Source organism: Schistocerca cancellata, unplaced genomic scaffold (assembly GCF_023864275.1).
Source record: "Schistocerca cancellata isolate TAMUIC-IGC-003103 unplaced genomic scaffold, iqSchCanc2.1 HiC_scaffold_1045, whole genome shotgun sequence".
Taxonomy (NCBI): domain Eukaryota; kingdom Metazoa; phylum Arthropoda; class Insecta; order Orthoptera; family Acrididae; genus Schistocerca; species Schistocerca cancellata.
In genome coordinates, this window is record NW_026047045.1 from 21915 (window position 1) to 35196 (window position 13282).

At 52.4% G+C, this 13282-nt stretch overlaps 10 non-coding genes across 10 annotated transcripts; all 10 read right to left on the reverse strand.

Annotated features, from left to right (window-relative positions):
* Positions 1–1395: 1395 nt before the first annotated feature.
* Positions 1396–1468, reverse strand: Trnaa-agc (transfer RNA alanine (anticodon AGC)). The gene has a single exon. It is a non-coding gene; the product is annotated as a tRNA-Ala (tRNA).
* A 423-nt stretch (positions 1469–1891) lies between these two features.
* On the reverse strand, positions 1892–1964 carry Trnaa-ugc (transfer RNA alanine (anticodon UGC)). Its single transcript has one exon. It is a non-coding gene; the product is annotated as a tRNA-Ala (tRNA).
* Positions 1965–3750: 1786 nt separating this feature from the next.
* On the reverse strand, positions 3751–3823 carry Trnaa-agc (transfer RNA alanine (anticodon AGC)). The gene has a single exon. It is a non-coding gene; the product is annotated as a tRNA-Ala (tRNA).
* Positions 3824–4246: 423 nt separating this feature from the next.
* On the reverse strand, positions 4247–4319 carry Trnaa-ugc (transfer RNA alanine (anticodon UGC)). The gene has a single exon. It is a non-coding gene; the product is annotated as a tRNA-Ala (tRNA).
* A 1786-nt stretch (positions 4320–6105) lies between these two features.
* Positions 6106–6178, reverse strand: Trnaa-agc (transfer RNA alanine (anticodon AGC)). Its single transcript has one exon. It is a non-coding gene; the product is annotated as a tRNA-Ala (tRNA).
* A 423-nt stretch (positions 6179–6601) lies between these two features.
* Trnaa-ugc (transfer RNA alanine (anticodon UGC)) lies at positions 6602–6674 on the reverse strand. Its single transcript has one exon. It is a non-coding gene; the product is annotated as a tRNA-Ala (tRNA).
* Positions 6675–8460: 1786 nt separating this feature from the next.
* On the reverse strand, positions 8461–8533 carry Trnaa-agc (transfer RNA alanine (anticodon AGC)). Its single transcript has one exon. It is a non-coding gene; the product is annotated as a tRNA-Ala (tRNA).
* Positions 8534–8956: 423 nt separating this feature from the next.
* Trnaa-ugc (transfer RNA alanine (anticodon UGC)) lies at positions 8957–9029 on the reverse strand. The gene has a single exon. It is a non-coding gene; the product is annotated as a tRNA-Ala (tRNA).
* Positions 9030–11171: 2142 nt separating this feature from the next.
* Positions 11172–11244, reverse strand: Trnaa-agc (transfer RNA alanine (anticodon AGC)). Its single transcript has one exon. It is a non-coding gene; the product is annotated as a tRNA-Ala (tRNA).
* A 423-nt stretch (positions 11245–11667) lies between these two features.
* Trnaa-ugc (transfer RNA alanine (anticodon UGC)) lies at positions 11668–11740 on the reverse strand. Its single transcript has one exon. It is a non-coding gene; the product is annotated as a tRNA-Ala (tRNA).
* Between the last annotated feature and the right edge of the window lie 1542 nt (positions 11741–13282).

The window sequence follows — 13282 nt, forward strand, 5'->3', positions numbered from 1 at the left end:
GTACCACTCTTGTCGTCCAACTGCAAAAGACTGGGCCACAACACGTTTCCGCGTCTCCATTGCACTGCGCAAACTACGAAACGCTCCCCAAACATGGCACTCACCAATGCAGACGACTTTTCCGACTTTACACGACGCTCACGCAACGCTCACGCTAGTGACAGCCTTATTTAGAGCTTGACGTCGCGCCCAAGCGAGTGAGCACATTTCGCCTACGGCTTAGGCCGCCCACCTAGTGTGGCTGCTCGGTGTCTGCAGGCAGCGAGGGGCTGCAACCTTCCCGTGTTCGCACATCTGAAGCCCCATTGTGCACTCGACTGTTCATGCCAACTCACTGCCTCGCACTTTACTACTGTGTACCACTCTTGTCGTCCAACTGCAAAAGACTGGGCCACAACACGTTTCCGCGTCTCCATTGCACTGCGCAAACTACGAAACGCTCCCCAAACATGGCACTCACCAATGCAGACGACTTTTCCGACTTTACACGACGCTCACGCAACGCTCACGCTAGTGACAGCCTTATTTAGAGCTTGACGTCGCGCCCAAGCGAGTGAGCACATTTCGCCTACGGCTTAGGCCGCCCACCTAGTGTGGCTGCTCGGTGTCTGCAGGCAGCGAGGGGCTGCAACCTTCCCGTGTTCGCACATCTGAAGCCCCATTGTGCACTCGACTGTTCATGCCAACTCACTGCCTCGCACTTTACTACTGTGTACCACTCTTGTCGTCCAACTGCAAAAGACTGGGCCACAACACGTTTCCGCGTCTCCATTGCACTGCGCAAACTACGAAACGCTCCCCAAACATGGCACTCACCAATGCAGACGACTTTTCCGACTTTACACGACGCTCACGCAACGCTCACGCTAGTGACAGCCTTATTTAGAGCTTGACGTCGCGCCCAAGCGAGTGAGCACATTTCGCCTACGGCTTAGGCCGCCCAACTAGTGTGGCTGCTCGGTGTCTGCAGGCAGCGAGGGGCTGCAACCTTCCCGTGTTCGCGCCTATGTCACCTCTGCTTGCTTGTCAGAGACAGAGTATCGCAAAACATACAACTCACTCCATGAATTGATTGCTACGGCATCTGTCATCAGCAGTCACAACTAGCAACACCAGTAGCAGCCGACTGCACGTAAAGAATGGGAATGTGCAGTGGGATTTTTGTGAACTCGGCGCAAGGCAGATCTTTCCGACATAGGTTTGAGAATCTTAAGGGAGGACTTGTACTGTTTCTAAATTCAGTGTAGCGGTGGGAGGAGGGTGCTTCTTGCGCGTAACAGTACGCTTGCCAATTGTGGCTGCTAATCGTTCGCTCGTATCTGCCTTGACACATTCGCTGGCTGTGAATTATTCCACTTGCATGGCAGTGTGGACATGTTGGTGTGTTAAAAATTCTGGAGGCGCTGGGTATCGATCCCAGTACCTCTCGCATGCTAAGCGAGCGCTCTACCATCTGAGCTACGCCCCCTGATGACAAATAGTGCTACATACAACCATATCAATACCACAGACCCTTGCACTCTCATTATTCCGCAGACAAACACTACTCTCAATGTGGCCGCGAGGGTGTCTTTCAGGTTTTCTGCATTCTGTATCGAATCGTAGTTGGCCAAAATTAAAGTGGCACGCACAACGTCGAAAATAGCGTTCGGCCACCACTCTGAGTAAGACGGACGTGTTGTCCACTCTCTAGACTTCATTGAGGTTAGGCCGTTATACCTAAGACAGATTTGCAGTCGATGACACCTCGACAACAGCCGGTCCTCACATTTACGTCTAGCGCTCCTTACGTCAGTATACATCATATGAGTCTGTGACGCTGGCTTTGCAACATCTTGCGTGTCTTTAGGCTCGCCGCGACCAACACTTACCATGCACTGTCCACAAAACATGGAGGCGCCGGGGCTTGAACCCGGAACCTTTCACATGCAAAGCGAACGCTCTACCAACTGAGCTACGCCCCCAAGCGCAACAGAGCTGCGCTGTTTTCCTTTCTTTGCTACTCTGAAGTGCACGGACCTGATGGTTGGTTGGTTTGTAGGGGTGAAGGGACCAGTGTACAAAGGCGTGGTCACGTTCATATACACATGAGTTCCAAGTAGTTTCGATGTTCTGGTGTTACGACTACAAATTCCGTCTGTATTTAACGTCTTAAATTGAAAGGACTGTCGACTGATGACCACAGCAGTTGAGACCCATAGTGCTCAGAGCCATTTCTCGAAAGGACAGTCACAAATTGCTCCGTTTTCACTCCTTGTCGGCAATCACACCGCGCCTCAGGTAACAAGCACATCTGAAGCCCCATTGTGCACTCGACTGTTCATGCCAACTCACTGCCTCGCACTTTACTACTGTGTACCACTCTTGTCGTCCAACTGCAAAAGACTGGGCCACAACACGTTTCCGCGTCTCCATTGCACTGCGCAAACTACGAAACGCTCCCCAAACATGGCACTCACCAATGCAGACGACTTTTCCGACTTTACACGACGCTCACGCAACGCTCACGCTAGTGACAGCCTTATTTAGAGCTTGACGTCGCGCCCAAGCGAGTGAGCACATTTCGCCTACGGCTTAGGCCGCCCACCTAGTGTGGCTGCTCGGTGTCTGCAGGCAGCGAGGGGCTGCAACCTTCCCGTGTTCGCACATCTGAAGCCCCATTGTGCACTCGACTGTTCATGCCAACTCACTGCCTCGCACTTTACTACTGTGTACCACTCTTGTCGTCCAACTGCAAAAGACTGGGCCACAACACGTTTCCGCGTCTCCATTGCACTGCGCAAACTACGAAACGCTCCCCAAACATGGCACTCACCAATGCAGACGACTTTTCCGACTTTACACGACGCTCACGCAACGCTCACGCTAGTGACAGCCTTATTTAGAGCTTGACGTCGCGCCCAAGCGAGTGAGCACATTTCGCCTACGGCTTAGGCCGCCCACCTAGTGTGGCTGCTCGGTGTCTGCAGGCAGCGAGGGGCTGCAACCTTCCCGTGTTCGCACATCTGAAGCCCCATTGTGCACTCGACTGTTCATGCCAACTCACTGCCTCGCACTTTACTACTGTGTACCACTCTTGTCGTCCAACTGCAAAAGACTGGGCCACAACACGTTTCCGCGTCTCCATTGCACTGCGCAAACTACGAAACGCTCCCCAAACATGGCACTCACCAATGCAGACGACTTTTCCGACTTTACACGACGCTCACGCAACGCTCACGCTAGTGACAGCCTTATTTAGAGCTTGACGTCGCGCCCAAGCGAGTGAGCACATTTCGCCTACGGCTTAGGCCGCCCAACTAGTGTGGCTGCTCGGTGTCTGCAGGCAGCGAGGGGCTGCAACCTTCCCGTGTTCGCGCCTATGTCACCTCTGCTTGCTTGTCAGAGACAGAGTATCGCAAAACATACAACTCACTCCATGAATTGATTGCTACGGCATCTGTCATCAGCAGTCACAACTAGCAACACCAGTAGCAGCCGACTGCACGTAAAGAATGGGAATGTGCAGTGGGATTTTTGTGAACTCGGCGCAAGGCAGATCTTTCCGACATAGGTTTGAGAATCTTAAGGGAGGACTTGTACTGTTTCTAAATTCAGTGTAGCGGTGGGAGGAGGGTGCTTCTTGCGCGTAACAGTACGCTTGCCAATTGTGGCTGCTAATCGTTCGCTCGTATCTGCCTTGACACATTCGCTGGCTGTGAATTATTCCACTTGCATGGCAGTGTGGACATGTTGGTGTGTTAAAAATTCTGGAGGCGCTGGGTATCGATCCCAGTACCTCTCGCATGCTAAGCGAGCGCTCTACCATCTGAGCTACGCCCCCTGATGACAAATAGTGCTACATACAACCATATCAATACCACAGACCCTTGCACTCTCATTATTCCGCAGACAAACACTACTCTCAATGTGGCCGCGAGGGTGTCTTTCAGGTTTTCTGCATTCTGTATCGAATCGTAGTTGGCCAAAATTAAAGTGGCACGCACAACGTCGAAAATAGCGTTCGGCCACCACTCTGAGTAAGACGGACGTGTTGTCCACTCTCTAGACTTCATTGAGGTTAGGCCGTTATACCTAAGACAGATTTGCAGTCGATGACACCTCGACAACAGCCGGTCCTCACATTTACGTCTAGCGCTCCTTACGTCAGTATACATCATATGAGTCTGTGACGCTGGCTTTGCAACATCTTGCGTGTCTTTAGGCTCGCCGCGACCAACACTTACCATGCACTGTCCACAAAACATGGAGGCGCCGGGGCTTGAACCCGGGACCTTTCACATGCAAAGCGAACGCTCTACCAACTGAGCTACGCCCCCAAGCGCAACAGAGCTGCGCTGTTTTCCTTTCTTTGCTACTCTGAAGTGCACGGACCTGATGGTTGGTTGGTTTGTAGGGGTGAAGGGACCAGTGTACAAAGGCGTGGTCACGTTCATATACACATGAGTTCCAAGTAGTTTCGATGTTCTGGTGTTACGACTACAAATTCCGTCTGTATTTAACGTCTTAAATTGAAAGGACTGTCGACTGATGACCACAGCAGTTGAGACCCATAGTGCTCAGAGCCATTTCTCGAAAGGACAGTCACAAATTGCTCCGTTTTCACTCCTTGTCGGCAATCACACCGCGCCTCAGGTAACAAGCACATCTGAAGCCCCATTGTGCACTCGACTGTTCATGCCAACTCACTGCCTCGCACTTTACTACTGTGTACCACTCTTGTCGTCCAACTGCAAAAGACTGGGCCACAACACGTTTCCGCGTCTCCATTGCACTGCGCAAACTACGAAACGCTCCCCAAACATGGCACTCACCAATGCAGACGACTTTTCCGACTTTACACGACGCTCACGCAACGCTCACGCTAGTGACAGCCTTATTTAGAGCTTGACGTCGCGCCCAAGCGAGTGAGCACATTTCGCCTACGGCTTAGGCCGCCCACCTAGTGTGGCTGCTCGGTGTCTGCAGGCAGCGAGGGGCTGCAACCTTCCCGTGTTCGCACATCTGAAGCCCCATTGTGCACTCGACTGTTCATGCCAACTCACTGCCTCGCACTTTACTACTGTGTACCACTCTTGTCGTCCAACTGCAAAAGACTGGGCCACAACACGTTTCCGCGTCTCCATTGCACTGCGCAAACTACGAAACGCTCCCCAAACATGGCACTCACCAATGCAGACGACTTTTCCGACTTTACACGACGCTCACGCAACGCTCACGCTAGTGACAGCCTTATTTAGAGCTTGACGTCGCGCCCAAGCGAGTGAGCACATTTCGCCTACGGCTTAGGCCGCCCACCTAGTGTGGCTGCTCGGTGTCTGCAGGCAGCGAGGGGCTGCAACCTTCCCGTGTTCGCACATCTGAAGCCCCATTGTGCACTCGACTGTTCATGCCAACTCACTGCCTCGCACTTTACTACTGTGTACCACTCTTGTCGTCCAACTGCAAAAGACTGGGCCACAACACGTTTCCGCGTCTCCATTGCACTGCGCAAACTACGAAACGCTCCCCAAACATGGCACTCACCAATGCAGACGACTTTTCCGACTTTACACGACGCTCACGCAACGCTCACGCTAGTGACAGCCTTATTTAGAGCTTGACGTCGCGCCCAAGCGAGTGAGCACATTTCGCCTACGGCTTAGGCCGCCCAACTAGTGTGGCTGCTCGGTGTCTGCAGGCAGCGAGGGGCTGCAACCTTCCCGTGTTCGCGCCTATGTCACCTCTGCTTGCTTGTCAGAGACAGAGTATCGCAAAACATACAACTCACTCCATGAATTGATTGCTACGGCATCTGTCATCAGCAGTCACAACTAGCAACACCAGTAGCAGCCGACTGCACGTAAAGAATGGGAATGTGCAGTGGGATTTTTGTGAACTCGGCGCAAGGCAGATCTTTCCGACATAGGTTTGAGAATCTTAAGGGAGGACTTGTACTGTTTCTAAATTCAGTGTAGCGGTGGGAGGAGGGTGCTTCTTGCGCGTAACAGTACGCTTGCCAATTGTGGCTGCTAATCGTTCGCTCGTATCTGCCTTGACACATTCGCTGGCTGTGAATTATTCCACTTGCATGGCAGTGTGGACATGTTGGTGTGTTAAAAATTCTGGAGGCGCTGGGTATCGATCCCAGTACCTCTCGCATGCTAAGCGAGCGCTCTACCATCTGAGCTACGCCCCCTGATGACAAATAGTGCTACATACAACCATATCAATACCACAGACCCTTGCACTCTCATTATTCCGCAGACAAACACTACTCTCAATGTGGCCGCGAGGGTGTCTTTCAGGTTTTCTGCATTCTGTATCGAATCGTAGTTGGCCAAAATTAAAGTGGCACGCACAACGTCGAAAATAGCGTTCGGCCACCACTCTGAGTAAGACGGACGTGTTGTCCACTCTCTAGACTTCATTGAGGTTAGGCCGTTATACCTAAGACAGATTTGCAGTCGATGACACCTCGACAACAGCCGGTCCTCACATTTACGTCTTGCTCTCCTTACGTCAGTATACATCATATGAGTCTGTGACGCTGGCTTTGCAACATCTTGCGTGTCTTTAGGCTCGCCGCGACCAACACTTACCATGCACTGTCCACAAAACATGGAGGCGCCGGGGCTTGAACCCGGGACCTTTCACATGCAAAGCGAACGCTCTACCAACTGAGCTACGCCCCCAAGCGCAACAGAGCTGCGCTGTTTTCCTTTCTTTGCTACTCTGAAGTGCACGGACCTGATGGTTGGTTGGTTTGTAGGGGTGAAGGGACCAGTGTACAAAGGCGTGGTCACGTTCATATACACATGAGTTCCAAGTAGTTTCGATGTTCTGGTGTTACGACTACAAATTCCGTCTGTATTTAACGTCTTAAATTGAAAGGACTGTCGACTGATGACCACAGCAGTTGAGACCCATAGTGCTCAGAGCCATTTCTCGAAAGGACAGTCACAAATTGCTCCGTTTTCACTCCTTGTCGGCAATCACACCGCGCCTCAGGTAACAAGCACATCTGAAGCCCCATTGTGCACTCGACTGTTCATGCCAACTCACTGCCTCGCACTTTACTACTGTGTACCACTCTTGTCGTCCAACTGCAAAAGACTGGGCCACAACACGTTTCCGCGTCTCCATTGCACTGCGCAAACTACGAAACGCTCCCCAACATGGCACTCACCAATGCAGACGACTTTTCCGACTTTACACGACGCTCACGCAACGCTCACGCTAGTGACAGCCTTATTTAGAGCTTGACGTCGCGCCCAAGCGAGTGAGCACATTTCGCCTACGGCTTAGGCCGCCCACCTAGTGTGGCTGCTCGGTGTCTGCAGGCAGCGAGGGGCTGCAACCTTCCCGTGTTCGCACATCTGAAGCCCCATTGTGCACTCGACTGTTCATGCCAACTCACTGCCTCGCACTTTACTACTGTGTACCACTCTTGTCGTCCAACTGCAAAAGACTGGGCCACAACACGTTTCCGCGTCTCCATTGCACTGCGCAAACTACGAAACGCTCCCCAAACATGGCACTCACCAATGCAGACGACTTTTCCGACTTTACACGACGCTCACGCAACGCTCCACGCTAGTGACAGCCTTATTTAGAGCTTGACGTCGCGCCCAAGCGAGTGAGCACATTTCGCCTACGGCTTAGGCCGCCCACCTAGTGTGGCTGCTCGGTGTCTGCAGGCAGCGAGGGGCTGCAACCTTCCCGTGTTCGCACATCTGAAGCCCCATTGTGCACTCGACTGTTCATGCCAACTCACTGCCTCGCACTTTACTACTGTGTACCACTCTTGTCGTCCAACTGCAAAAGACTGGGCCACAACACGTTTCCGCGTCTCCATTGCACTGCGCAAACTACGAAACGCTCCCCAAACATGGCACTCACCAATGCAGACGACTTTTCCGACTTTACACGACGCTCACGCAACGCTCACGCTAGTGACAGCCTTATTTAGAGCTTGACGTCGCGCCCAAGCGAGTGAGCACATTTCGCCTACGGCTTAGGCCGCCCAACTAGTGTGGCTGCTCGGTGTCTGCAGGCAGCGAGGGGCTGCAACCTTCCCGTGTTCGCGCCTATGTCACCTCTGCTTGCTTGTCAGAGACAGAGTATCGCAAAACATACAACTCACTCCATGAATTGATTGCTACGGCATCTGTCATCAGCAGTCACAACTAGCAACACCAGTAGCAGCCGACTGCACGTAAAGAATGGGAATGTGCAGTGGGATTTTTGTGAACTCGGCGCAAGGCAGATCTTTCCGACATAGGTTTGAGAATCTTAAGGGAGGACTTGTACTGTTTCTAAATTCAGTGTAGCGGTGGGAGGAGGGTGCTTCTTGCGCGTAACAGTACGCTTGCCAATTGTGGCTGCTAATCGTTCGCTCGTATCTGCCTTGACACATTCGCTGGCTGTGAATTATTCCACTTGCATGGCAGTGTGGACATGTTGGTGTGTTAAAAATTCTGGAGGCGCTGGGTATCGATCCCAGTACCTCTCGCATGCTAAGCGAGCGCTCTACCATCTGAGCTACGCCCCCTGATGACAAATAGTGCTACATACAACCATATCAATACCACAGACCCTTGCACTCTCATTATTCCGCAGACAAACACTACTCTCAATGTGGCCGCGAGGGTGTCTTTCAGGTTTTCTGCATTCTGTATCGAATCGTAGTTGGCCAAAATTAAAGTGGCACGCACAACGTCGAAAATAGCGTTCGGCCACCACTCTGAGTAAGACGGACGTGTTGTCCACTCTCTAGACTTCATTGAGGTTAGGCCGTTATACCTAAGACAGATTTGCAGTCGATGACACCTCGACAACAGCCGGTCCTCACATTTACGTCTTGCTCTCCTTACGTCAGTATACATCATATGAGTCTGTGACGCTGGCTTTGCAACATCTTGCGTGTCTTTAGGCTCGCCGCGACCAACACTTACCATGCACTGTCCACAAAACATGGAGGCGCCGGGGCTTGAACCCGGGACCTTTCACATGCAAAGCGAACGCTCTACCAACTGAGCTACGCCCCCAAGCGCAACAGAGCTGCGCTGTTTTCCTTTCTTTGCTACTCTGAAGTGCACGGACCTGATGGTTGGTTGGTTTGTAGGGGTGAAGGGACCAGTGTACAAAGGCGTGGTCACGTTCATATACACATGAGTTCCAAGTAGTTTCGATGTTCTGGTGTTACGACTACAAATTCCGTCTGTATTTAACGTCTTAAATTGAAAGGACTGTCGACTGATGACCACAGCAGTTGAGACCCATAGTGCTCAGAGCCATTTCTCGAAAGGACAGTCACAAATTGCTCCGTTTTCACTCCTTGTCGGCAATCACACCGCGCCTCAGGTAACAAGCACATCTGAAGCCCCATTGTGCACTCGACTGTTCATGCCAACTCACTGCCTCGCACTTTACTACTGTGTACCACTCTTGTCGTCCAACTGCAAAAGACTGGGCCACAACACGTTTCCGCGTCTCCATTGCACTGCGCAAACTACGAAACGCTCCCCAAACATGGCACTCACCAATGCAGACGACTTTTCCGACTTTACACGACGCTCACGCAACGCTCACGCTAGTGACAGCCTTATTTAGAGCTTGACGTCGCGCCCAAGCGAGTGAGCACATTTCGCCTACGGCTTAGGCCGCCCACCTAGTGTGGCTGCTCGGTGTCTGCAGGCAGCGAGGGGCTGCAACCTTCCCGTGTTCGCACATCTGAAGCCCCATTGTGCACTCGACTGTTCATGCCAACTCACTGCCTCGCACTTTACTACTGTGTACCACTCTTGTCGTCCAACTGCAAAAGACTGGGCCACAACACGTTTCCGCGTCTCCATTGCACTGCGCAAACTACGAAACGCTCCCCAAACATGGCACTCACCAATGCAGACGACTTTTCCGACTTTACACGACGCTCACGCAACGCTCACGCTAGTGACAGCCTTATTTAGAGCTTGACGTCGCGCCCAAGCGAGTGAGCACATTTCGCCTACGGCTTAGGCCGCCCACCTAGTGTGGCTGCTCGGTGTCTGCAGGCAGCGAGGGGCTGCAACCTTCCCGTGTTCGCACATCTGAAGCCCCATTGTGCACTCGACTGTTCATGCCAACTCACTGCCTCGCACTTTACTACTGTGTACCACTCTTGTCGTCCAACTGCAAAAGACTGGGCCACAACACGTTTCCGCGTCTCCATTGCACTGCGCAAACTACGAAACGCTCCCCAAACATGGCACTCACCAATGCAGACGACTTTTCCGACTTTACACGACGCTCACGCAACGCTCACGCTAGTGACAGCCTTATTTAGAGCTTGACGTCGCGCCCAAGCGAGTGAGCACATTTCGCCTACGGCTTAGGCCGCCCAACTAGTGTGGCTGCTCGGTGTCTGCAGGCAGCGAGGGGCTGCAACCTTCCCGTGTTCGCACATCTGAAGCCCCATTGTGCACTCGACTGTTCATGCCAACTCACTGCCTCGCACTTTACTACTGTGTACCACTCTTGTCGTCCAACTGCAAAAGACTGGGCCACAACACGTTTCCGCGTCTCCATTGCACTGCGCAAACTACGAAACGCTCCCCAAACATGGCACTCACCAATGCAGACGACTTTTCCGACTTTACACGACGCTCACGCAACGCTCACGCTAGTGACAGCCTTATTTAGAGCTTGACGTCGCGCCCAAGCGAGTGAGCACATTTCGCCTACGGCTTAGGCCGCCCAACTAGTGTGGCTGCTCGGTGTCTGCAGGCAGCGAGGGGCTGCAACCTTCCCGTGTTCGCGCCTATGTCACCTCTGCTTGCTTGTCAGAGACAGAGTATCGCAAAACATACAACTCACTCCATGAATTGATTGCTACGGCATCTGTCATCAGCAGTCACAACTAGCAACACCAGTAGCAGCCGACTGCACGTAAAGAATGGGAATGTGCAGTGGGATTTTTGTGAACTCGGCGCAAGGCAGATCTTTCCGACATAGGTTTGAGAATCTTAAGGGAGGACTTGTACTGTTTCTAAATTCAGTGTAGCGGTGGGAGGAGGGTGCTTCTTGCGCGTAACAGTACGCTTGCCAATTGTGGCTGCTAATCGTTCGCTCGTATCTGCCTTGACACATTCGCTGGCTGTGAATTATTCCACTTGCATGGCAGTGTGGACATGTTGGTGTGTTAAAAATTCTGGAGGCGCTGGGTATCGATCCCAGTACCTCTCGCATGCTAAGCGAGCGCTCTACCATCTGAGCTACGCCCCCTGATGACAAATAGTGCTACATACAACCATATCAATACCACAGACCCTTGCACTCTCATTATTCCGCAGACAAACACTACTCTCAATGTGGCCGCGAGGGTGTCTTTCAGGTTTTCTGCATTCTGTATCGAATCGTAGTTGGCCAAAATTAAAGTGGCACGCACAACGTCGAAAATAGCGTTCGGCCACCACTCTGAGTAAGACGGACGTGTTGTCCACTCTCTAGACTTCATTGAGGTTAGGCCGTTATACCTAAGACAGATTTGCAGTCGATGACACCTCGACAACAGCCGGTCCTCACATTTACGTCTTGCTCTCCTTACGTCAGTATACATCATATGAGTCTGTGACGCTGGCTTTGCAACATCTTGCGTGTCTTTAGGCTCGCCGCGACCAACACTTACCATGCACTGTCCACAAAACATGGAGGCGCCGGGGCTTGAACCCGGGACCTTTCACATGCAAAGCGAACGCTCTACCAACTGAGCTACGCCCCCAAGCGCAACAGAGCTGCGCTGTTTTCCTTTCTTTGCTACTCTGAAGTGCACGGACCTGATGGTTGGTTGGTTTGTAGGGGTGAAGGGACCAGTGTACAAAGGCGTGGTCACGTTCATATACACATGAGTTCCAAGTAGTTTCGATGTTCTGGTGTTACGACTACAAATTCCGTCTGTATTTAACGTCTTAAATTGAAAGGACTGTCGACTGATGACCACAGCAGTTGAGACCCATAGTGCTCAGAGCCATTTCTCGAAAGGACAGTCACAAATTGCTCCGTTTTCACTCCTTGTCGGCAATCACACCGCGCCTCAGGTAACAAGCACATCTGAAGCCCCATTGTGCACTCGACTGTTCATGCCAACTCACTGCCTCGCACTTTACTACTGTGTACCACTCTTGTCGTCCAACTGCAAAAGACTGGGCCACAACACGTTTCCGCGTCTCCATTGCACTGCGCAAACTACGAAACGCTCCCCAAACATGGCACTCACCAATGCAGACGACTTTTCCGACTTTACACGACGCTCACGCAACGCTCACGCTAGTGACAGCCTTATTTAGAGCTTGACGTCGCGCCCAAGCGAGTGAGCACATTTCGCCTACGGCTTAGGCCGCCCACCTAGTGTGGCTGCTCGGTGTCTGCAGGCAGCGAGGGGCTGCAACCTTCCCGTGTACGCACATCTGAAGCCCAATTGTGCACTCGACTGTTCATGCCAACTCACTGCCTCGCACTTTACTACTGTGTACCACTCTTGTCGTCCAACTGCAAAAGACTGGGCCACAACACGTTTCCGCGTCTCCATTGCACTGCGCAAACTACGAAACGCTCCCCAAACATGGCACTCACCAATGCAGACGACTTTTCCGACTTTACACGACGCTCACGCAACGCTCACGCTAGTGACAGCCTTATTTAGAGCTTGACGTCGCGCCCAAGCGAGTGAGCACATTTCGCCTACGGCTTAGGCCGCCCACCTAGTGTGGCTGCTCGGTGTCTGCAGGCAGCGAGGGGCTGCAACCTTCCCGTGTTCGCACATCTGAAGCCCCATTGTGCACTCGACTGTTCATGCCAACTCACTGCCTCGCACTTTACTACTGTGTACCACTCTTGTCGTCCAACTGCAAAAGACTGGGCCACAACACGTTTCCGCGTCTCCATTGCACTGCGCAAACTACGAAACGCTCCCCAAACATGGCACTCACCAATGCAGACGACTTTTCCGACTTTACACGACGCTCACGCAACGCTCACGCTAGTGACAGCCTTATTTAGAGCTTGACGTCGCGCCCAAGCGAGTGAGCACATTTCGCCTACGGCTTAGGCCGCCCAACTAGTGTGGCTGCTCGGTGTCTGCAGGCAGCGAGGGGCTGCAACCTTCCCGTGTTCGCGCCTATGTCACCTCTGCTTGCTTGTCAGAGACAGAGTATCGCAAAACATACAACTCACTCCATGAATTGATTGCTACGGCATCTGTCATCAGCAGTCACAACTAGCAACACCAGTAGCAGCCGACTGCACGTAAAGAATGGGAATGTGC